Source organism: Neocloeon triangulifer, unplaced genomic scaffold (assembly GCF_031216515.1).
Source record: "Neocloeon triangulifer isolate White Clay Creek 2 clone unplaced genomic scaffold, ASM3121651v1 ptg000014l, whole genome shotgun sequence".
In the NCBI taxonomy this organism is placed as follows: Eukaryota; Metazoa; Arthropoda; class Insecta; order Ephemeroptera; family Baetidae; genus Neocloeon; species Neocloeon triangulifer.
Genome location: NW_026775556.1, coordinates 20,257,430 through 20,284,083, shown reverse-complemented (window position 1 = coordinate 20,284,083; position 26,654 = coordinate 20,257,430). Strand labels below are relative to the sequence as shown.

Genomic DNA, 26,654 nt, shown 5'->3' with positions numbered 1-26,654 from the left:
GCAACTAATAAAGCCGGGCGTGGATGCACATCCACTCGACCCTATTAGCAGACTCGCACACACACAGTATTTGCAATAATAATTTGCGCAACACTACACAAACGCGCGAATAAGCGAGTCCGGTCTTTTTGCTCTGTGACCAGCGGGCCTTGTTGCATTACATCGGTCTGGAAAAATGCTTTGGACAGACCAAATATTGCAGCTATGGAGCAAAATCATGATTTATATTTGTTAATAAAAATTATTAGCCAAGTAAAAATGCTTTCTGGCCCGAATGAATATTCAGGTGATTTTAAAATTACATATTACATTGTTGAATCTCGCAATTAAGTAAATAATTAAAAATTTTCTAATAATTTCCTGATTTCAATGTAGAAAAAATTTATCACATGAAATTTAATTGAAATAATTTTTTTAGATTAATTATGTGACTCAAGGTGAATTCAGTCACCTCTTCTGCTATGGCTTCTTTCTTCGTTCAGTCCGTTAAAAAAATTCAATTACAATTATTTTCAAAATAATGTTTCACCCGCAGCCAATAACCTAAATAGAACGATATTTGTCTACTTTTTTTTCTTAATTATTTAACCATTCAAGAAGTAAAATTTATAAGAGCAAGAGATTTTGCAAAAAATAAAGCTATTTTTTTTTATAAATAATTACCGTTTTAAAACAGTGCAATTAATTAAATTTTCGTTTTATTAATTTTGATTAATATTAATAGAATATCTCAATATATCATTTATTTATTTTTAAGTTTTATGCGTTATAAATTATTAACTTTTTTTATTAATAAACCATCTTGTTAGTATTATTTAAATAGTTAAATCATTTAAAGGCATTTGAAAAATCAAATATGAATATATTCTACTGCAATATTAGGTAGGCATTGTAAGCAGGAATGATAGATTGTGACATTGGTGTTCTTCATTTTCAATTTCATTTGTTATATTTATAAACAAATCATTTTATTTGTTAAAACTGCGTCAATGCTCGTAGTCAGTGTGATGTATGTTTTATTGTGTCTACTATAATAAAATTATGCTATATATTCAGTATTCTGATAAAAAAATTAACAAAAGTATTTATGATAACAGCATAACCTGGTAAATTATTTGTATTAAATAGTCCCATCAGAGCTTAAACATGCAGAATGTAAAATGTTCAACTTTCAAAAGGTCAAAGAGTTGCTTTTCGCTCTTAATTCCAAATGCGGTATTATTTTTTAAGCTGCACCACCCCAACGGCCACCAAAAAGGGAGCATCGTGTGTGAATATTGACAAATAAATCGCATCAAAATGGAAATGATAATAATAAGCTGGGACAAAGGCTGGTGCGCGACACACGGCGCGGCGAATAACAAAAACACGACTTTGTCACAGCGGCGCGCAGGGTTCGCTTGTTGTTGTTGCGCCGCACACGGGAAACCGCTCATTTCCTTTTCTGCCACCCACTCTCCACCACCGTAATGGCTTTTTTGTTTGTCGGCGGGCGACGCCAGGGCAATGCCAGGGCCGCAGCACTGCTAGTGGTGCGCCCGCTTTATATTCTGCAGCTTGTATTGTTTCGCTCTTTTAATTTCACGAATCGGCCGCTTTATTGAAATGACGTGTTGCTTTGAACAAAGCACCTCTGCTGTTCGTTTCCCGTACGAATTAAAGGTCAAACACACGTGTACCTTTCTAAATTAATTATCCAGCGATGATTCAAATCACAATCATCGCACACATTTGATTTGATTGTGAATATCAAAGAAACAGAAAATGAGGAAATGTATTCGTGTTTCGAGCAATTGATCGCTGATATTCAATATTTAACATTTTAGCAGTAATAAACGCCGGAACAATGAACAAATATAAAAATGAACTTTTAACTGTTCAATAAAAATTGATAGAATGTGAAAGAAAAAATATTAAACGGAACAAATTTCGTATAATGAAGCAGGATTAACTTGAAATTGGATTTTTCAGAGATTTAATTTTTATTTTATTTGTGCTATATTTAAATTACCAAGAGGCAACATCCGGTTTTTTGTGAATTATGATTTAATCTGTAATGATAAGATTTTGAAGTCAAATGTTAATGAGAGCCGTATCATATTATCTTGAAACATAAATAAAATAAAATAATATTCTTAATTTAAATTATTTTCATGTAAAGTGAGTTTAAAATGTTCAAAAAGCTGTTTGTTTTTCTTATGAAACCACATTATCTTGGATATTGTTTGGCTAAAATCTAAAAAAAAAATTCTTTTTACAAAGACAACCCAGAGTCCCCCAATAAAAGTAATTTTTCAGTTGTTAACTGAAGCTCACTTCAGGGGATTTCTTTCTTTTGAATTCCAAATCTTAAGCAAAAAACTGTTAGAAGTGCTGCAATTTTGTCCAAAATTGAATATATTCCGCCAAAGAATTTTCAAATTTGTCTACCAATTTGTTTAGTAAATTAAATGCAAATAATAATTTAAATTTCCAATTTATTTCTAGTATTTTAGTAAAGTTTATAACTCTCCATTTTTTATAATGTTGACATTATTCTCAAATTTTTATGTATATTTAAAATAACTTTGTGTGCATTTTAAATTAAGAGGAAATATGAGGCATTATTATTACATCACAAAAACATTTTTGCGTCGGGCCCTTTCTTCATAAAATTCCTCCATGTAAAACTTCCCCGTCTTTCAAAAGAGCATTAAGTCAATTTTCCAGCAGGCTGATTTTGAACTGAAAGTATTTCTTGCATGATTCAACCGCAGGCTGAAAAAGAGCAAAATAATGTCAAGGGTAGGGAGAGCGAATCGTCTGGGTGGTTGCACCTGAAAAATCTGCTCTGACAATGCAGCGATGAGGTAAAGCGCCCTGAATTCAATCTGGCGTGCGCGCGCGACGACAACAAAGACGCGCAACTTTTGCCCAAAGAAAGAAAGAAAGAAAGAAAAAGTCCCTTTGTCGTCTGCCGGTTTGCGGGCGGACTGCGAAAGAGCGCGCGAATTCCGAGCCTCCTTTCAACTCTTTATCATTTTCTCGGGGCTAACCTCACTCTCGCTAAGATGACAATCATAATAAAAATGCAACATTGTGCCCGGACTAGAGCCAAGGCGAAATGAAGCGCTAGCAGGATGAAAAGTAATTTCCACGCACTGCCTCTTTATTGTTTCCCGCACACAAAGGCGCGCGACTCGTCGCCAACCCGGTGATCAATCTAGCGAGCGCCGCCAACCCTTTGTTTCTTCCGCCTTTTTCCCTTCATTTTTGGTGCTATAATTTGCTGCGCGAGCAAGGTGCTTCCTTAAATTGAACATCAACCCGCTTTTGTTTCGCCGCCAGACGGGCAACCTCAAATAATGAGTAATGACGTTGATCGCAACAAGTACCTCCTACTTTTATTTCTCTTCGTTAGTTCTTGATGGCTCTTTTAGGTGATATTAGGCAACGCGCTGAACATAAGTGTTCAGCCAGTTGCATACATTTGATTTTTGTCTTTGATGCTGATGCTGTTAATTTTTATTTTCGTTATCAATATCAACGTTGCGACATCGCGATCAAAAAATTCTCACCCCTTGACGTTCAATCCGTTCATCGAGGTTTCGCGTCAATAGTGACTTCTAAAAGTTTTTGTGTGGGGAGTCTTTATTATTGTTACGTATTGGCCATTTTAACCGAATTTAGTTGCAAATTGAATTGAGTTTATTGATCAAAACAGCAATTTCGTGTTTTGGAAATATGGGACTATTTTCCCTCAAGGTTCAAATTTGCTTAAGCGTTATAGGTGAACCTCCGATGAACCCCTGACTTGAATTTTACAATCTCGACTTCGACGTTGGTCATGAAATTTGGTCTTTTTCACAGTAATCAGGATTACAATAATTACCAGCGTCAGTATTTTAAAGGTGTAACAATTAAATTAAATATAAACTAGTATATTTTAGAGTAAAGCAGAATATTTTGATACATTAAAATCGATTATTGCTAACTAAATTTATTTTACTTTAAATTATTTTATTATTGAATTAAATTTTTATTCACATTTTTTACATATTCCAACCACAACTTTGTCTTGCACTGCAAAGTAGTGAAAATACTGTCGATTTCACAGATTAGTGGTAATGAATAATTTATAAATTTAAATCTCAAATCAACAATGTTATTATTCGAAGGAAACGTTTATTAAGAACACCTTATTTAGTGTGGCAAGCAGTCAATTTATTATTCTGCTTAAATACATTATTATGATATTATATTGTCTAAAACAATAATTATTAATCACAAATGATTACATTGAAAATAATTTTTTGTAAAATGGTGTGTTAGGTAAAATCTAGCTGATAAATCTCAAATAAGGAAGTTGATCACATTGTAGGGTTGGGAATACTTAGGTTTTTAATCAATTCCAGAAATTATTCTTGACTGCAATTTTCAATTTTTCCATTGTATTTTTTCTTGTTTATTCACTGACATACGATATTGTTGCAGTTGCACTCTTTTGAAATATTAAACTGTTTTCAAATTGATAATATTAATGTAAGCACTTCCAATTCTTTTTTTGTATAAATTTGTCACTACTTCTAACGTTGTAGACTGTGCGGAACAGCTTTTTGGAGAACATTGAGCGTGTCCCTTCTTGCGAGAGATGGCTCTTTGAAATGACCCGTCGACTCTGTAGCGCAGGCAGGGTCTGCGGAATTTCAATTTTTGAACGTCGAGCCGTTGTGCGTGGACAGCCGTGTGGAACGGCGAGTGGACTGTGCATGGCTCTTAAGAGACCGCGCCGCACTCATCTCTGAAAAGCCGTCCGTCACTTGAAGTCGTTAAAGCGGCCATCCATCCATCCTTGCACTCTATGTAAATATCGCGCCTTCATTAAGATAATCATGCTTTAGACGAGCTCTCGTTTTTATTACACACGCCCCGAAATACAAAAGCATTAAGGATTATTAAATTTGCCGCGAGCACTCGCTCTGTTTACGCTACATTAAGGTTAAATTACACTGTCGGCAAATATAAATATGAAACGCAAGCAAACCCACACACGTGCTAAAAGTGTGCTCTCCCATTATGACGGAGCGGCGGCCGTGCACAAATATTGTCGCACCGCAGGACACGCCGAGACGCCCTTTTTGCGGCAAGGAAAATTAATTCTAAACTTTATGCTCGGCACAAAAATGGTGTGTGGTGTGCCACACGAATCTAGGGTTTTCAATTAAATTTTTGGGAGCGACATTTCACTGAGCATTCCCTCCTACTTTTATTTTTAACAAAATGAAGCCGAAATGAAATTAAAAAAAGTGTGAAAAAAATTTTACTTTTCATACTAATACTTGAAAATTTCCGAGTGGGGATGAAAAAAATCGCATGGGCCGTTTTATTTTTGTTATAAATTTTTAATGCTAATGATATTTTTTTAAGAAAAGGCTTTAAAATTAATTAATTTTCTAATAACGCTATGAAATTGTAAAATAATCAAAAAAAAAAAACAAAATTAAAAATAAACACTTTAAAAATCCAAAATTTATCTTTGACACTAGTTTTTCTAAAAATATATATTAAATCTGATGACACCAATTTTCGCAAATATCAGAAGGTCAAAATATTCAACTGATTTATAATATTTTTTCAAAGGCAACATTAAAAAAAAATATCTATTGCCGCAAATCTATGCTTGATTCTTTAATATCAAGAGGGGTTGATTTCTGAATTAATTTGTAAATCGCAATTCATTATTTAAAAATGAAAAATTTTAGTACCAAAAATATAATTATTTGAGATTGCGCGTTTATGTGATCTAATCACGTAAAACACATTTCACTTCTGATTCTTTCCCTTAATTTTCAAAAACAAAATCTTACAATTAATGCCATAGAAATGCAAAGTCATGGCAGGACAAAATCGCAGCTAATTTTCCGTTTGTGTGCGGCCAAAAAATAATTAAGATGTGACCCGCAGATTAATAATCACAAACCAGGAAAATATATAATTTCTGGCCTCGTTTCCACTTTGCTTCGAAGAAAAAAACGCCTTCTCGTTCTTTATCGAAAAACCAGTCGATTATGAGCAGAGATTATGTTTTAATAATTAGATCGTACGGGTTAAGTAGAAGCATTTCGTACCAAAAATGCCGCTGCCCGCGTGTGTCCCTCCCTGACCAAAGTGGTTTTATTTTTTTCATTTTCGGCTCGGCCGGCTTCCGCCACGCACACACCCTTATCGCCTCGTAACACGCGCGAAGAGAGAAAGAAAAAAAGAGAGAGAGACTCGTTGCAAAGGTGGATTATTATTATTATAGGGTTTGCCGCACCGAGCGAGCCTCTCTCAGACTGAAACGCCGCTTTACATATCGGCGGCGAAAATATATTTATTATCACGCAATAGAGAAAATTACGACGTGGAAAAACTTTGCGGCCGTTATTAACATCAGGTCGTAAAACACGTGAGAAAAAGCGCGCTATGGAGGTCAACTCAAGAGTGAACCGTTAGCACGGCAAATTGAATTGTTCTTCATGCAAAGCTGGATATTAATTTTTAATTTACGAACTAGTGAAGGATTTAAAATGGTATTTATATTATCAGTTTTTTCCCTGTTTAATTTGAAAACGTAAAAAATAATTTATATTTTTTATCATATAAAATTGTAATAGTTGGAAACCGAATTAATTAAACTATAATTTTTTGCGTGGTCACTCGAACAATGAAATAATTTGTCAAAATTCAATATTTATAATATCTACTACTATCTGTGCAACAATATTTATAATACATCACATTTTTTAATATTTTAAAAAGTTTTATAAAATACTTTTCACATAGTTCTGCAGTACCATCTAAAAAAATAAATAAAATAATTAATTTAAAAATATAAATTTGATTTTTTACTTTTAAATAATTACAGTTAATTACAAAAATACTACCAACTACTAAATAAAGAGCTTTACAAAATCTTCCTTAGCTATACATATTTTTTTTTTAAATATCAGTATGTTTGCATTAAATTTAAAGCTTTGTAAGCTAACCTACTAGAAATTGTTTTAGTAATTGGTCATTATTATAAATTAATAAAAAGCAACAAATCTTATAATTGTAACATTCAAATTTAAGAAAAAGCCTCTATTTAAAGCTACAAACAATATAATGAATCAAATAACAAACTTTTACTTTTTGAATAATGTAATTTTTACACAAAAATCCATCTTTTATTATTGGTTTGGTAATGTTTTTCTCTTAAAATTCAATTTATATAAAAAACCGTCGCTGCGGTTTCTGCCTGCATTTCAATTTTCTATGTATTTTTTAAATGCTTGCCAGGTTCAGGCGCAACCGGTTGCCCTGCTCTCTGAGCGTGGCAAAAATGATAAGGCAAATAAATATTATATTATTCCACCCTCGGCTACTCGAAGCAACGGAGCAGACGGCTTCCGATAAATAAATAAAAGCAAATCGATTCGACCTAATAAAAATCAGCGGCTCCACCTGCTGTGCCGAGCTGTTTTTTTTTTTAACCTTTTTTATTTGCAATTGAGATCTCCTCTGGAGGGTTGGAGTGGGGGCCGCTGAGGAGGAAAAGCAGAGAGCATTCAACAACTTTTTACGAGTCAGCGGGGACGATTGAGAATAAATGAAAATAAATACCTGCGCGCAACGCGAGCTGTTTAACGGCCTTCGCCAGTTTATCAGCATTAGCCGCTCCGAATGATGCGCTGCTCTAAAATTGATGGTTTTTCGTGATCTGCCGACGCCATTCATTCTCATTGGCTTTTAATCTCCTCCGTGCAAATAATCAATGGTTTATAGGTTTGAGGCAGGTGACGCTTTGCGACAAAATTAAATCTATTTAATGTACGTTCTAGAAGCTTAATTGAATTGCTTGCTGTCATCGACCAAATAAGCTTACTTTTAATTGTAAAAAAAAACAGTATAAAATACTCAGCTTACTGGTGAAATTATCTTTTTTTCCAAACAAATAAACATTATAGACCAAATAATATAAGTACTTTTAATTATCTAAAAAAAAATTATACATAAAAATTAATCAAAATGAAAAATGCTTGCGACTTTTGATTTTTTTTTAATTAATGACTACAATAATTTGCAAATTAATTCATTGTGTATAATAATTTTGTCCGTAGCGCATAGCTTAAAATATAATTAACTTTGTTAAACTGAAATAATAATTCTGCTAATTTATTTAAAACATTCCACAAACTTCAAATAAAGTCTACTTAATAGAAAAGATTGCGAATCGATTGCGAATAATGAGCTAAAAAAAGATTAAACAAAAAACATACAACTCTGCTTTTACATTAAGAAAAAAATTTAACAGGATAATTTTTATTTCAAAAATTTATCAGCTAAATTATTTATACATACAATTACTCAAAATCAGAGACTATAAGCCATTAAAATTTCGCAATATTTAGTGAATTTTAATTGAAAAACAAATAATACTATGCAATCAAATGTTTATTTTTTAGATTCCATTTGCTACTAAACACAGTGATTTTTTTTTATCAAAGTGTTTTCCTCGTTTATAATTGCTAAACTCTTTATGCAAACGTGGAACTAAATCACCTCCAAACTGAACATATTGTGCGAGTGAAAGCCAATCCATCCAATTTTCAATTAACAGCCGGCGGCTAGCTTGGCTGTTCATAAACGTGCTCGTGGAGCCACGGTTGATTGGCCGCACTAACAATTACCATTGTCGTCATCAGGCAGCCACTTTATTCGCTCTATAAAATTCGCCGAAGTTTATTACTTTTAATATTATGGCCGAAATTGCCGTCTTTATGACGCAATATTGATACACATGCACCGACCGAGACGACCATTACCAGATGAGGGAACATAAAATAGCGCAGCAAAGAAAGTGGATTCATGGTTAGGGGCGTGAAATTCGGTGCTCCGATGATTCATGCGGTGTTTTTATCTCGTCCCTTGATTCAATCCGACAAAACGTCCGCCGCGCATTAATGTGGGTTTTTGAGCCGGCGAGTGTATTTGTGTGTGGCAAGTGTGCAAATAACAAACCGCAGCGGCGGCGTGTCTCGGCCAGATCCGCCGCTCTATTTATTATCCACACCGCTAATGCGACGTGATTAAGCTATTTTCTGATCGGACGCGCCGCTATTCACACACACACACACGCCATCCCCAGGTGCTCTTTTCTTCACATTTCAGACTGCACTAATTGAACCCAATTAAAACTTTTTTATATTTAATTTATCATCAAAATTCTTGCCGAGGAGCTATCTACACTGAAGTTAAATTTTCTCACCTTTTGTCCATACGACCAATGTAAATTTTTTTGTCTACTGACCTGTACATTATATTTTTCCATCGTCATTGGGGTAATATTAATGATGATTTGATAAAATTTGCATCATTATTTGTTCGGAGCATTTTAAATAAAAATTAATTTTAGAAAATTCCGATAAAAACTCTCCCAATAACACAAAAACTTAAATTTTTGTCTCCTTGGAACTGAATTCTACAAACTAATGCCACTGTCGAGAAAAATTAGCATTAAAATTAAGGTTTTTTGTTTGCTTACGTCTAAAAGCCTCGCCATAAATTGAGCCATTTTATTGTTTTAAAATTAATTGGTACAACTGATATTTTCACTTCTTTCAAGGAAAATGAATGAATTGATAATCATTCGGGCCATGATTATAGAAAAGTCGACAAAAATGTCTTGATTTTTTTTAATTTACTGCTAGTTATTCCTCGATTGGTATTCTGTTTCGTTAAAAAACGTAAAATTGATGCATAAAAATTTGACTTACATAATGATATACATAAAAAATCATGAATTAATCTTGCAAACCTTAAATATTTAGTAAGACTTTTCTGCTGCTTCCTGATATCTTAAATTATACAAAATGACTTGTTGCGTGAGAATAAATTAATTGAATTGAATTGAATTGAAATGAGACAAATCGTGCAGCGTTTAGGGTAGAAACGAAAGTTGAAAGTGAACTACTTACAAGGGAGTAAACTTTTAAAGTAATTTTTTTTTTTAGCTATATAATTCCTTTAAAAAAAAATAAGAAGTGAATTCCCGTGAATAAAAAATATAATATTGAATATAAGGTCCTAAAAGGAATTTAAAAATTACCGATCGAAGAAGAAAAAATATTCTTTTTTTAAAGTGGCACTCTAAGGATGAATCACAACCAATTATGAATCGAGTATTTCCTCGTTGAGAAGGCGATTTTTTGCATTTTATCCTCATGAACTATGCTAGCTACTGGAACTGGTGAAGCTGTTTTATACAACGAGAAGTAAAGCATGTTTCATCATTTTAATATATATGGCAGTAAAAATAAATATTCAACAATTTTGATTAGCTTTGTATTTATTATCCAGGCTCGCCGAAGTGCAATTTTATAAATCAAATTTCTTTATGCTTTTGTTGGATTCGCTTTCAAAATTTCAGTGTCTATCGGTTTTGTTTCTGCCTCGGCTGAACTGAGAAGTGGTTTTATACCACATAAAGATGTTAAGGCTCTTCTTTTCGTGTCTGTGTCAATCTGACGGCGGATCGTCGAAATGTGATGGGATTTTCTGTGCGAACGATTGAGAAAAACCCATCACGTCACGCGCGCAGAATTCCGCAGCAGCAGCCCACGGGTGCGTCACACACGCGCATTTACCCGAGCTGTCACTTTTCCATTTGCGAGCGAACGCGGCGGTGCGACAACAATGACGATGAAAGCTTTGCTTTGCGAAAATACACAAATGGCTTTGTTCAAAAAAAAATTTGAAAAATAAAAATTATTATTTTTTGCCAACTGTTTTTCCTCTTTTGTCTGTGCGCACACGGCATTAATCGATTTTTGCACTTTCACAAATACAAAAAAACAACACGTCCCGGGCATTTTTTCCATTTCAGTTCGGTAGGATTTTAAATAAACAGAGAATTGAGTGAATGTTACAACTATTCATTTATGGAAAAAGGAATTGTCAATAGCCATGTTTTTTTAACATGAAAAAATTCCCACATCGATATCCTATGGGATAGAATTTATATTCTAAAAAGTCATTGGTCAAGTAGTAAATTTGGCAGTTAAAATGTCAATTAGCTCTTTTAAATTCAAATAATGGTACAAAGAAATTAATATATTAACATTTTAATTCTATTTTAGACCATAAGTTTTTGGTGGCATTGCTTTATAAGGTTATTTTAAACTTAGAAAAATCGCGTTCTTTTAATTTTTCATGTAAATTTACAATTTATTTCTAGTGTTACAATATTAGCGTAAAATTCTAAAATTTTACCATCTTAATTTATGAAAACCAATTTATAAAAAAAATCTTTCAAAAATCTAAACTAATAAACTTGATTTGAAACTATAAATGTATAGAAAGAAAGTCGTTTCAAGGCTGTCCTATTTTAAATCACAGGGAAAAAATAAAAAGATCTCTAATCAGAATTAATATTTAAATCTTTATAAGTGTACATTTTTTATATTTCCTTTTTAAAGCAGATCATTTTGTAAATTGGAAGGGTTCACACGTTGAATCGTGCCTCTGTAAATTAACGACCACCGTCATTAAGAAATCCGCAGCGACAAAAATTAACGTGATTCAAGACGTCGGTGCTTTGGCTCAACGCAAAGTTCCGTACATTTTGCTTCGGAAAAACACTTACTTGCTCGAGAGTGTGCTGGGGTTATTTTCTTAATGACGTTAACATCTCTCGGCTGAATGGCTGACAGGAGTAACGAGAAGCCGCAATGCAAGCGAGCACTGTGCAATCTCATCCCTTTCAGCACAGCACGGCTAATGAGATGGTACCATGTTTTATCCCACGGGTCAGCGCAGCTCTTGATTGTGAGCTCCATTCACCTTTTTGTTTCTGCCACGACAGCCCAGATGTTGCTCATTCCTCGACCGTCGTGCGGTTTAATTCACTTGCAAGCTCCAGGACTAATAATTCTGCTCCATCTGCTGGCTCATTCAATTGGGTTTCATTGCTTCTGGAAGGAAGAAAATATAAAAAATACTTTATATATTAATATATATCCATGAAGATATATTTATGGTAATTCTATCTGACAGAATTAGACCCCTGGTTCAGATCTGGTGCAGAATTAGTGTATAACTGATGCAGGACAGCGAGACCCGCTTCTGCACCAGTTCCGTACGATTTTTGAACCAGGTCTGCACTAATTCCAAATTTGATACGCAAAATTTAAATTCTTCAATAAATTCTTGAATAAATTTACATTATATATTTTAGCATAGTTCATGAAAATGATATATTAATGGAAATTGAACCATTCTATCTGACAGAATTAGTACCCCTGGTTCAGATCTGGTGCAGAACTGGTGTAGAACTGATGCAGGACAGCGAGACCCGCTTCTGCACCAGTTCCGTACGATTTTTGAACCAGGTCTGCATTAATTCCAAATTTGATACAAAAAATTAAAATTCTTTAATAAATTCTTGAATAAATTTACATTATATATTTTAGCATAGTTCATGAAAATGATATATTTATGGTAATTGAACCATTCTATCTGACAAAATTAGACCCCTGGTTCAGATCTGGTGCAGAATTGGTGTATAACTGATGCAGGACAGCGAGACCCGCTTCAGCACCAGTTCCGTACGATTTTTGAACCAGGTCTGCATTAATTCCATATTTGATACAAAAAATTAAAATTCTTTAATAAATTCTTGAATAAATTTACATTATATATTTTAGCATAGTTCATGAAAATGATATATTTATGGAAATTGAACCATTCTATCTGACAGAATTAGTACCCCTGGTTCAGATCTGGTGCAGAACTGGTGTAGAACTGATGCAGGACAGCGAGACCCGCTTCAGCACCAGTTCCGTACGATTTTTGAACCAAGTCTGCATTGATTCCAAATTTGATACAAAAAATTAAAATTCTTTAATAAATTCTTGAATAAATTTACATTATATATTTTAGCATAGTTCATGAAAATGATATATTTATGGTAATTGAACCATTCTATCTGACAGAATTAGACCCCTAGTTCAGATCTGGTGCAGAAGTGGTGTAGAACTGATGCAGGACAGCGAGACCCACTTCTGCACCAGTTCCGTACGATTTTTGAACCAGGTCTGCATTGATTCCAAATTTGATACGAAAAAATTTAAATTCTTGAATAAATTTAATAAAAATATTTATTTTTATAAAATACTAAGATTGTTAAAAGTTATCACCACTTAGTATTAAATTAGTCTATTTATTTTTAAAATATAATATTATTATTAAACATTGTTTTTTTTATCAATTTAGCCATCATTTAATTTTTTTCTCTATTAAGTTATTTGCACTGATTTGCACCTGCTGAAGTTATAACATTGATTCAATTAATTAGCACTATGTCAATCAAAGTTACATAAAATTCATTTTGTAATTAAATATTTTTCTGTTGCAACACAATCTAATACTGTATTGTAATAAGTAACAGTAATAATCGTGAAATAAGCCTAATAATATTACACTGTTTATCTTTTGAGCCAGCAATCTTTAAATAAATTGATAAAATAGTTGCACAATTTTGATTTATTTAAACTGTGTAAATAAATAAATATAATAATAAGCAAATAATATGGTCCAATTCTTTTTACCAAAATTGCTACATGTCTGAACAGTTGTAACTCATGTAATTCATCAATACATGTACGATTTCGTGTGAAATCAAATATATGTCTTCTGTCTCATTTATCATTAAATTTTAGTCTCTCCTTGACTGCACCTCTCAAGATTTGGTCAGAGTCAAATTTTTATTATAAAAGTAAATAATAAGATAATAAAATGAATCTAAAAAATTAGTGATTTAATTCTTTCTATGATTTTTTCACTATACTTGAAACCTTGAAAGTTATTCACTTTACAGTAAAATGATTCTCATAGAAAATAGAATCTAAAAAAATATCGCCAAATTTAATAGACTGATCTCCATTCCTTTTTACAGAAATGTATTTAATTAAAAATATTATAAACATTTATTTCCTCTTTTTTTGCAACGCATCTAGTAAAAATTCTGAGAAATTCAGTCCAGTAGTTAGAGCATCGAATCACATCTTCTAATGGTAACAATTTTAGGCTGGGAAAAGGAGTACTAAAGCCATCAAAAGCCACCTTGAAAATTCTCGAGTAATTCGTGCGCCGCCGCGCAAATGGTGCTGCGAAAATTACTAACGGCCACACCGAGTGAAATATATTCGCGTGCCGTATATTCTCATGCCGAAGACATGTTCCGCCCCACTTGCACGTGGAGTGGTTTACCGTGTTGTGTGTGCTCTGCTCTGCTCCTCGGCGAGAGAGAGGCCATGTTAATTATGACGCCTTACCTCCGCGCAAACGCCCCTGTATGTATACCTACGGCTGGAATTTGGTACATGTGTGTTTATATACGTACTGGGCGCGCACTTGAACGCTGGTAGTTTGCGTTCTGCTTGGCCGTGTTGCGTCTAATTTGTTCCGCTGCGACCATTACTGCACACAACCAGGCGCCGAAACAATTTCCTTCTTTCGCCGCCGAGTTTTCTCAAGAGAGTCTGCGTTCAAGTTTTTTTCTTTTTACTCAATATATCTTTTTAAATAAATAAATTGTATAATTATATTCGTAGCAATTAAATATACGAATAACGCATCAATTAACTCCAATCCCATTAAGTGAAAGGCAACTTTTTTCATTCCGATTCGCAAATAAGTGGAATTTCTTGTCATTTGCGCTTAAAATTTGATCCTTCCCACTGTATGAAAAAAAAACATGTTGATGTTAGATATTTCCCTGCACATGGCTCCAACTCTTCATAAGATTGTTTCTTACTAATGCCATAATTTTGCCATGTCTTGGGACAGATAATAAAACAACTGATTTTTTTTAGGGTCAGGCCAACACGAACTCTTATTGGCCTGTGCCAGTGGAATTGAACTTAATTTGAACCAAAAATTCTTTGTCAAATATAAAACAGCCAAAGCAGACAAACTTAAAAAACAAAATAATTCAAAACCTAATTAAATATATCCTTAACTCCATAATTAACAAATACCGAACCTCTCCAGATCTGCATTATTTCACTCAATCTTTTAACTTTATTTGTCATAAACAACACAAGCAAACACAATACCAAGGAATAAACGATTCTTTATTTTTCAACAAGTGTATTAAATTTCATTTCAAAATGTGGAAGCGAACACTAATTAAACAATAGTAAACTTAGTTTGGCTTCATATTAAATATGTATTTGAATGGTTTTCATGACGTCATGAAAATTAATGTTTCAATTTTAGGCTCACTGCCGTGAATGAGGCCTGTATGGTCTCGGATATTTTAGGAAAATTTTTAATAGTGATTATGCTTTTTTCCATCAATTAAATTTTATTAAATTTGTAGCAATCGTTTTTCTGTTAATACAACTTTTTTGACGCAATATTAACTAATTAATTTTAAGTAGGGAATGCTTCTATTTTTTAAGTCACTTTAACGATTATTATAAATGATAAGGTAAAAAAAGCAGGGCCGAAAGGTTGCTCAAGATGGAAGATAAAAGTCGGAGCGCGTCGGATAACACGCCTTAAGAGCCGCGTGTTGTCCCTCGGGAGGCAATAGCAACTTAATGAAAATTCTCGGAAGAGCAGCTGGCTGATCATTACCAAGCGAACTTTGACATCTGTGCTGTGCGCCATTATTATTGCAAAAGCATTACCTTAATTGCAGCGCCGCTCAGACCGCTCAGCCATAACGAGGTCGCCACTTGAGAAAATAGGAGAAAAAAAAGAAAAGCAGCAGGAAGGATTTTCATTTAAAATGTGTGCGCAAACATTATTTTATTTTCTCTCCCTCGCGTTTCTTTCCGCCGTGGAATGTTTCTCTTTAAAACTCAATTATTTCTAATTAAGCGTATAAATTTCTTCGCGATGTACATAAAAAAATCTGAGCAGATTTTACCACAACTCATCTGCTTTTTTGTGTTTCTCCGTAACAAAAGGAGTCGTGGTGGTGCGGGTTGCATAGCTTTGAATGCAATCCGGCTGGGAATGCAGAGGAAAAAACCTGAATGCTCTCTTGTGCAGTAGAAAAACTGGCTTCATTTATTCTCCTCAGCAGTGCTTTTTAAAACCCTCGACGCCAAAGGATAGAATTAAATTGAAACTGCAAAACAAGCACACAATGTTTTGTTTTAATGGAATTTAAAATATTATTTTATATTTTGACTAATGAGAATAATTTAAATTGTGTCAATCTTTTTTGGTTTTTCCATATATTTAGAAGATGAGAAAAACCATCATTATCATCTCTAGGAACTTCATGCAAGAACGAGCTTTTCGTCAAAACTTATAATTGTCAAAATGATTTGAAAATACCAGCAGCCTTTCATGCCCAGAGTTCAGAGTTGGAGCGCTGGCGAGGACAACAATTAACTGGCTCTCTCTGGTCCTTTCATTTCGTGCAAAATATGCAGTTAAATCGTCAAAACAGACAATAATGAAGTCGCCTCTCCGCCGTTGTCCCTTTCACTGCTAAGCGAACCTCCTTATCTGCACGACGGCTGCTCCTCCACAATTAAACTAATTAACGGAGACGACAGGGCTGCTTTGAAACAACCAAACTCCTGCGTCCGGCGGCTTATCAAAGGTCCATCACCACTTTTGCCCAGAAACCCCTAGACCGCCAGACCGCATGGCTGTGGCCCCAATGATAACGCAACATATGGTGTCTGGGTCGTGCCATGTTATTCTGAATTTAATGAATATTATGGAAAGTTCTTCGTACCTAAAAAAAATGCCAATGTATATATTAAATATATCAAAGATTGTAGTCAGGAAATAAAATATTTCCGAGCTTTTTTGGTGAAGAAAATACTATAATTTAATTACAATAATTAATCACTTTGATAAAAGTTGAACTCAAAATTATTTATTATTTAATATATTTGAGATTGAAAATTTACTCCTTATTTGAGATACTCAAATTTAGCCTTTAAAACAATTGTGGGAACTCAATAATTGTCGATAAAATGACTTACAATTATAACTTAATTTCAATATGCCAATAGAGTGCCCTAAATGATAATTTCACAAATCAGGTTCTGAAAGGTTTGCCTAAAGAAGTAATTTTTTTTTTAAATTTATCTTTCCAAAAATGTTTACATAATTTACATTGATATACAATCATTGATTCATTATAAAGGAGGTAAACATTTAATTTTTCGAACAAACGGCTCGAGTACTAGAAAAAGATTTTGCTCAAATTTTTAAGTTCAAAAAGATCCCCATCTGCCAAAGTAAGCCTCGGTTATAATTGATTGCTTACCTTCAACATTTATTTAGATTTTTTTAATTAATCAGATTCTTGTATGATATATTTTAAATTTAATTTAAAATAATTGTTTTTTTTAAGGAAATTACAATAAATATTATTACATGTTGGGATCTAAAACGAAAATTAAAAAAAGCTTATTCATTTTTCCCTGCTTTTTTCTACTAGACTGCAAATGTGCTCCGTAAAATAATATTAATTCAACGGGGAAAAGCATGAGAGTCCCGACGGCTGCGAACCGGACTTGATATTAATTCAGTTTTATATTTCACAATTTCACACACACGCGCGCTGGTGAAACGAGGTGATAGAACGCTTCAGTGGAAATGTGTACGTGTGTATTGCGGCATTAGCAAAAGTTGGAAAAGCCTTCTTTACCCATCAAGGCTTATCAGCATGGGAATACCGAGAGCGCTACATTCCGAGTGCTCTCATCACCAGCCTTTTCATCTCGTGTTGCGCTGGTGTTGTTGTTGCTTAAACTCGATGTTTGTTGAAATTCAGCTTGCAAATTATTTTATCATAATTCCCTTGCAAGAACAGAGAAAGCGCGCACAATGGAGGGTGCGACGGCTAATTTCGGGAGGAAATTGCGAATTTCCAGCCAGGACCGCCACCAGTGCCGCGCTGACTGCCCTTGAGCCTAAGTGTTTTGTCGGTCGGCGTGCAAAGTGGAAGCGAAAGTTTGCACACTCGGCTGAGTATCTGAGTGCGGCGCGGCCGGCCAAATGACGTCGATTTACGGCAAAGTGTAAAACGTCAATAGTTCAATAATCATTTATTTCCTCCTTAACAAACGAATTCCATTATTTTTTCACTTTATTGAGTCAATTTCTGAAAATAAATCTTCGTTAAATGATGCATAAAAATGTTCAATTCGTAAAAACCTTTTTGTGATTGAGCGTGAGAAAAATGGATATGAATTAAATTTTTTGGTAAATCTTCTATTTTATTTTCCAAACTATTTTCCCCTAAGCGATTCATGTGAAGCAGCGTTTTTACAGAATTGAACAAAGAAACACCTAAATTAAAACACACAAAATTTAATGGACAGTAAAAACCTCTCTTTTTTCCCTGTTAATTTTTACAGAAGCAAAAGGAGGAAAAACCCGCTTTTATTCCATAAACGTCCCTCGTAGTAATGCTAACAAACTTTTTTCTTTAAAGGACAAATGAGAAATAAAAACAGGAGTTTAATATTGCTTTAGACTATTAACATTTTCACTTTATTTTGTATTTTTAATAAATATATTTGAAAAAAAAAATGTAAAAATTTACACAAATCAATAATTTACATACTCAAAAGATTCATTTTTAAATAATCCGAAAGGTAATATAATATTCAAATTGCATTGTCCAGTTTTTTTATTTAAAATTTGTTATATAATAATATAAATTAATGATTATCCTGATCTTTTATATTTGTTACGTCTGTTTCCCAAAAAAAAAAAGGAAAATAGCTTCCATCAAACTTAAGCAATAAAATTGACTTATTTTATTATAATCCTTTTAATCCCTTTAATTTTTTTCAAATCATTTTAATTTCAAATTTTTTGAGACAGAAAAAGAAGTTACAAAACTCACTAGAATCAGTTTGATGTGGGACACTTTGAAATCCACCAGTCTTTCATTGAACACACAAATGTGTGTTTTCGGGCCAAAATATGAAACTTTGATTATTTTTTATTCTATTTTCAATGCTGAAGGCGAACTCACGCCTAAAAAGGGTGTGAACAATTGACTGACACTTTTTGTGCGACAGGAAAACACGCACAAACAGCAGCCGTCGTCATAACTGGGAGGAAAATGTCATCGCTGAAGAGAGAGCTGTACACTTTTTTTATTCTTTATTTATTTCGCTAATGGAAAAATAACAGCAGTGCGGGGAGCAGCAGGTTTGAAATTTTGTGCTATATTTGGTTTCCACAACATTATTTTTACAGTATAATAGCTCGGCGCGTTTTTATTCTTTGTTGGGCAGAAACAATGCGCGCGGCCCGAGAGATGAGAACAGAGCAGGGATGCTTTTTTCGTCACAATGAACTCGAACCGCTTTTGCACATTTCGCCGACTTTCCTCGCTCTCTTCTTCCCCAGATTTCAGAGCTGTTTTCCTTTTTTTCTCCATCTTACATACCGCATTTTGATAATTAAAAACATGGCGGGCTGAAAATAGGGCATTGTGTTTTTGCCTCATATCTGCCGCAATTTTTCCTTCTCCTTTTCTTGCCTGAGGCGTTTTTTTCTTGTCTTCTCTCTCGCTGCTATTTTTCGCTTTGAATGTTCAATAGCTGTGACACATATTTCGCTCTAAGTCCTTTTATTTCGCTTTGTCAAAGACCTTCCCCGGCTGGTGTGTATTGAATATTTCTTCTCGCTCCTTTTGGTCTGCTTTCTCTTCAGCACATATATATTGAAAGCAGATAGATTGTCTTTGAAAAGAGGACTTGCGGAATTTGATATAGCGCCAAGCTATAAAATGGCGCTCTTATCACTTTACACTTTGGATCCACACGTCCCTCCGGCGATGGCTGCTTTTGTGCGCCAAAACAACTTACAGCAGACAAAAGAGACCTCGGATGAGTTTCATCTCTCCACTTGTGTTAGTTGTGAAATGACGCAAATTATGTTTGGCGTCCGACCTCCTTTCCAAAGATGCTCCACTTTGCTATCAATGAATAATTCATCATGACAATGGTGACGAAGATTTACTACGAAACGCAAAATGTACCAAAGCGTTGTAAAGATGAATGATAACTAATAATGCGTAAATTTGAGAGAAAAAAGCTGAAATTTTGTTAATTGACTGTAAAGTCCTACTTTGTAAAAGAGAAAATGCGAAATTAACACATATTGATCAAGGATTTTCACCTTAAAAACAAAAACCTCACAAAATATGATAGCCATTTAATTTTGTTCTTAATCTCTGATAATTAAGGGGTATGCCGTTATTTTTAGAATTGAAATAATAATTAAGAATCAAAATTTCATTTTATTTATTACTATTAATTATACAAGTTCTATTCTTTTCACAACTCTATTTATTTTGAAATAAATTCAGTTCTGTAAGTAAAAAAATTACATGTTATGTAAGTTTTATTTATTTATTTCAGAGCTAAAAAAATTTTCATTTTCACAAAGCAAGTTAATTTAATCTTTTGCATTAATCAATGTTTAGCAACAACAGGGTCATTACAAAATAAACACAAAATTATTTACTTTTATTTGAGTATTATTTAATGATAGAAATATGATAAAACTCTTTAAAAAATAATTAACTAATAAAAATTTAAAGCAACTGCAAAAAATTTAAGCTGTTTTTCTATTTATAATTTCTATGTATTACATTATTTGCTACTATAAAAATTAACATTTTGGTTTTTATTTCATTATTTGAACTCCCTCAAAAAGAATTTTTATTGTATCGCGGTGCACCAAATATTGTTTTATCATAAAGAGGTAAAACTTGCATGTATTTAGCTTTTTCCTTTTTGTAATTTCTTTCCATTTCTGAAATTCATTTTGCCCAGTTCATCATCGGGCCAGCAGGGTAATCCATCAAATTGCAGTGAACAAAAAGAAAAATCTTTGCTCGGGAGTAATTAATTTGCAGACGAAACTTTCTTTTTATTAAATAAAGTGAAATAAATCTTGAGGGAGGAGAAGAAAGGAGGCGGCTCTTGTGTCGGAGGAGCAAAAGCATTATCAAGACTTAAAAACAAATTACCCGGCGGAGCGACCTCTAATGTACCTCCCTCTCGCCTCTCCGAGGACTATATTTTTAATAAATACATCCTCCCAGCCCTCGCAGGAGAATGCATAAGCAAGATTAATTATAAATAATAAATAGTCGCGCCTGCGAGAGGAAAGCCGGAATTTTTCCCGGGGCAAACAACGAAAGTTATCCCGGGAGAAAAATGAGTTGTAATTATTACTCGGCTTGTTTTATGGCTTGAGCGCGGCGACACACGCGGAGAGAGAGAAAGGGTTCTTTCTTTGCAATTACCGCCGGATGGAAAGATCTGGGCCGCGCCGCTTTTTGCACCAAACTCATCGCGCCGCATGTCGGGGCAGAGCGAGCGGACCAAATTAATTAAGATTTGCTATCGCCACGAACGAGCGATACACGCCGGAGCTGAAGATCTCTTGTTCAAATAAACCCCCGAGTGGAAAAGGAAATTTTTGACGCGTGGGAAAGCAACAGATGCACACCCTATAAGAAATAAATATTTTGATGCGACCACAGTTTTAAACTCAATCAAGCTGGAAATAAAATCATCAAAAGTGAAAATTTAATTTCTTTTTACAAATATTTACTTTTGCTCAAAAACCTAAATTGTATTAGGCCCAGCGAAATAAAAAAGAAAGTAAATTGAAAGTTTAAAAAAATCAAAAGATACAAAATTTTGCATATCTTATAATTTGTAATTGGAGAGATGTAGGCCCACTAATTAAATAAAAGTTATCATTATCAATCTATAGTTTAAAAAAATTTGTTTATTTTGTTCTCCAGGGCAAATATTTCTGAATCGAGACACCATATACTTGATATAAATTAACAAAAAATACTAAAAGAGGCAATACATTCAGAAGGTAAATAATCTCAAAACTCTGTTAAATGTGTCACATAAAAACTAAATTATTTAATAATATTGAAAGTGCTTCAAAAGTTATGATTTTCCCGAAAGAATTAAAAAATTTTGCAAGAGATTCTCTGCCTTTTTGTCCTATTCCATCCAAAATATGGCTGAATTTGTAAAGCGAAGGAAAAAAACAATTTATTATAATCGCGCAAGACCTTAATCAGTTGAAGATACTAAAATATTAAATTTTGCATTAATTGCTTTCTTAATACTTCTAGAAAATATTTTTCTTCGTTGTCTTCTCGGTCTTCTCATTGATAAAACATTGACAAAAAACGGAATCATTGGTCGTCTAAACAATTTTATCTTCTGTCAAGTTTGCATTCTGTAATTATAAGAATTTATTAGATATGATTAAATTTTTAAGAGACACCTTGATGAAGATATTCAACAATCTAAAATAAGCTTCTGCCTCCAGCCAAATATAGGAAATTTTAATACTTTGGAATTTTTGTCTTTCTCTCTCTCATTTTCATTTTATTCCCCAGTTCAGACTGGCAGCGGCTCATCCTCTTTGCATTCACATTGCCCCACATGCTTTATTTTTTGTGATATTTGTGCGCGTCCCCTGTTTCCGTGTTGGCCGACCGACCATCCGTCCAGTCGAGCGGCAGAGAGAGTCGACCCTGTGCGTGGAGGCGCTGCTTTCTGCTCCCAAGGGTCCAACTAATGAAGTAGAGCGGCCTGAAATACGCAGGCACACAACTTTGTATTAATATTTACTGCTCCCACCGCTCCAAATCTTTAATCTGTATCGTCTATTTTCATCATAAAAGCCGACGCTCCCCTGCCACCGGCTTGAAAATTCTCTCTCTTGTTTTGCCAGTCGGATTTTTGGCATTTGCCGTGTCACTTTGAGCGAGCTTTCTGGTGGAAAAAAATACACGCATTATTTTGATTTTGTGGCTGTTCTCGGTGATTTTACGACTAATTGGTTAAAAATTTTTTCTTCGTTTAGAGAGTTAGAGAAATAGCAAAAATATTAACAAGTTCTCTTTTTTTTATTTAAACTGCTTGTCTATAAGCAGTTTTGTTTACTATAGTCTCTATTTTTTCAATATAAAATAATGCAATGATTTATTGTAGTTTATTTGTTCAAGGCAGTTTATAGCAGCCTAAAGTTTAATATGAGTATAAAATCAAGAAAATTTTCAAATTCTGAGATTATAAAATAAATTTAAAGATTATTGGGGTTGATTTTTTTTTTTTTGCTACTGATTAATTTAAAACGGCAAAGATCTCAAAGAAGAAAAGGAAACTTCTCTTGAAACATTATTATTTTTAATTTATTAACAATTTGCTTCAAGTTTTTGTCACGCTGTTTGCTAAAAAATTTTCCAACAATAATTAATTGTATTGTTTAGTTGATCAGATATGAAAAGATGTCTAGACAAAGAGAATTAAAATACTCAAGATTTATTGCCTTAATTATTAAACTTTCAAAATCGACTAAAACAGACTATTTTTGCTTGAAAATCGACTAAAATTGACTTAATTTAGGCCGAAAATCGACTAAAATAAGTCGACTATTTTGACCTTAAAAATAGACTAAAAGATTACATAAAATTACATAAAAAACCGAATAAAAATACTTATAAAATCATTTATTTTCAATAAGTTGAAGTTGAGTCTGTTTAAGCCTTGAAATTAATTTTGGAACGGAATGGCACACTTCTGAATGAATTTTACAATTAGGAAAAAAATCGATGAATCAGTAATTCTTTTTTTAGCACCAATCTTGTTTTAATATAGGTCCACTGAAAAAGCCTAAATTTGTATATTAATGAATTTTTTCACTATGATAATTATTATTTTTGCATTATTTTAATATGTATTTTATTTAAAAAAAATTACTCTATGTTTTTGTTTTCAAACTTGTGTTTTTAATTTAAATGAATACTTTGCTGCCAAAATTCATGTTTTGTTTAACCATAGACGAGCAATAAAAAATTAATTTCAACGTAATGTAATTGAAGGCAAAGGGCAAGGGACTTTTCAATTATTTTAAAAATGTTTTTGGAACTCGCTCTGAAAGGGCAGTGCTCGCTTTGTCCTTTTTTTCCTCCCACCCAGACAAATGCCAGAGCATAATATAATATTATTTCATCATCAGCAGCGTGAGTTTTAATTTCGTCGCCGAGAGTCTGTGCTTTTTTGCGCCTTGATTCACGCGCCGTTTTCCGGCGCTTTCACAAGTACCAGCCCATAACACACATAGCGCACAACGCATTTAATGAAACGTTCGCCACGGGGTGTCTTAATATTGTTGTTGGCTCTGCGAACTCCGAAGTGTAATAATGCTGGGTGTTGCTTTAGTTCGCGTTCCCACACATATATATATTGTGCGAGAAATAATGCCACGGCTAAACGGATGACAGTCACAAAGTTGTTGTTCATCCCCTCTGTACATAAAATTAATTAAGGCCGGGAACGAAAAATGGAGGCGCAAAAAATAATAAAAAGCGCTGCCGTTCTTGAGACAAAGGAAGCTCTCGTCTCACTCACTTCCCTCTCGTTTTTTTTTATTTTTATTTTGCGTGCAGGAGAGACGCAAAATGAAGAGAAAAGAGGTCCAACAGGGGAGGTCTGTTGTACAAGAGAGGACACTTCAAAGTGAATAAGTTTTGTAAAATGTCAGAGTCGAGTTTACAAGTTGAATGGTCTGCTGACAATGAGTACCTTGCGTAATTAATAGAGATGCTGCCTCATATTTTTTAAAGAGACGCTTTTGTTGAATAACAAAACAAAAAATGATGTTTTAAGAATAAACAGATTTTTTTTTAAACAATCCAGTGTTTTTCAGATGAGAATTAACCCAAATATCATCAATAATATAATATAAGATATTTTAAATTTAAAGTATTACATGTATAATTTATTATCAATTTTTGAATAATGCGATTTTAAAAAAATAATTTTAATTCTAAACTCTTTATATTTAATAATTATTAAAAATTTCAATGATGCATAAATAGCTTTTTGGAGTTCAAAATGAGTTGACCATCCCATTAATCATGTCAACAAAACTATCTTCCCTTTACTTTATACCCGAATTCTCTGGAGGAAAACTGGCTTAAGGCGCTCGACCTCTTCTTCGCATTTGCATAATAAGAATATTGACCGGGTATATAATTCTCAATCCTCTTGCTCTGCCTAAGCCCTTTGTCTATTTCTTTGGACCTTAGCAACGGTTTGAGAGTTCAGAGAGAAATTGTTGTCTCTGTGGTTCCGAGCAAAAGGTCAGAGTGGAGGTTTGTCGTCCAGTAAAACCACCACTGCGGTTGCTGGTTTGTTTGTTCTTTTAAAGGCAGAAAAATATTTGAAAAGTGGAAAAATGAAAAGACAAATAAAATGAGAAGAAAAATAAAATTTGTAAGTGTTTCTTTCCCGCAGAAATTGGGTCCAAATTAATCTCAATATGAGGCATTTACATAATTTAAGTATTTGCATAAATTTTAAATTAATGGAAGCTTTTATAAAAAAAATGCATTTTTTTCTTCATTGCAAAAATTTACTTGATGAAATTTTTTCTTAATTTATTGAATCAAGAAACATAAATTTGAAAGATCAAGTTTTTCTTACATTATGTTTGAGAAGTTTTGATCAACAAGGAATCGTGTCGTGCTGATAATCTGAGGTTGTGTGAGCGGAACCAGAATAGCACGGCACACAGCGCCTTCCTTTGCTGGTAAACGATATGAAAACGCCGGCGGCGGCCAAAGACACAAGGGATGAAAGGGAAGAAGGCAAAGCTCTCGCTTGCTCACAACGTGCCTCAATTAAATTGCGCCGCTCCCAAATGAGACCATTTCCCTCGCCGGTCCACGGACGAAAAAGCTCAAAGACCTGCTTTTTTGCAGCTGTTGGTCAACCGTGTAAAAAAGAAGAGTTCGCGGCACCCCGTGTCACACACACACACACACACACACAGACAGAGCAATCAAAACGTGTAATGTCCACCCTTGTATCAATTTTCCGCTTCTTTTTCGTGCTCCGTCCGTCATAACTCGATTTGCGCTGTCCCCATATTCGATTAGCTCTTGAAAAAGAAAGACTTTTGCTTTGAGGTGCGGTAACAACGTCAAAGAAGAGGAATCATTACAAAGTGTGCAAAATAAAATCAGGCAATATTTTACACAACTTTAATAAACCCCTAACCCTAAGTTTTTAAATATTCTTGTCCAATTGCTAAAAATACATATTTATGTTAGTTAATTTACCTTCTTTTTTATTGAGTGTTTAAAAATATTTAGACAATTTTTATAAATTTTATTTGTTCCCATTGATGGTTTTGATCAAACACTTCACTAAAAACAAGGATATTGGCTTTTTGATAATAATAAAAAATCATAAGTATAAATTTAAATTCCACCAATTTGTGATCACGAGAGCACCAATTTTAATGGAATACGAAATTGTCGCTCTCGGAACTGATAAACAAACATTGAAATAATAATTCCAAATGACTCTGAGTGAGAGTAAATTAATTGATTAATCGGAAATACCGCTTCCATGAATATAATGAAGAGTCGGATCCCAGCTCAGAGTAGCACCGTAATAGGCTTTGCTCTTCTCTCCCGGGAGCAAAAAATCACACATCCCTTGCCGGCACATTACCAAAGCAAACCCGCTAATCACATAAGCCTAATTGAAGGATCGATTGTTGGGCGGAAAAACAGCTTGCGCGGCAATTGAATTCTCATC

General features: G+C 33.7%; 1 protein-coding gene across 3 annotated transcripts in view; it reads left to right on the top strand.

Moving 5' to 3' along the window:
- The window catches only part of LOC132200422 (tyrosine-protein phosphatase Lar-like), a 165,591-nt gene that overhangs the window by 95,088 nt on the left and 43,849 nt on the right, over positions 1-26,654 (top strand). The gene's annotated exons all lie outside the window — the stretch shown is intronic.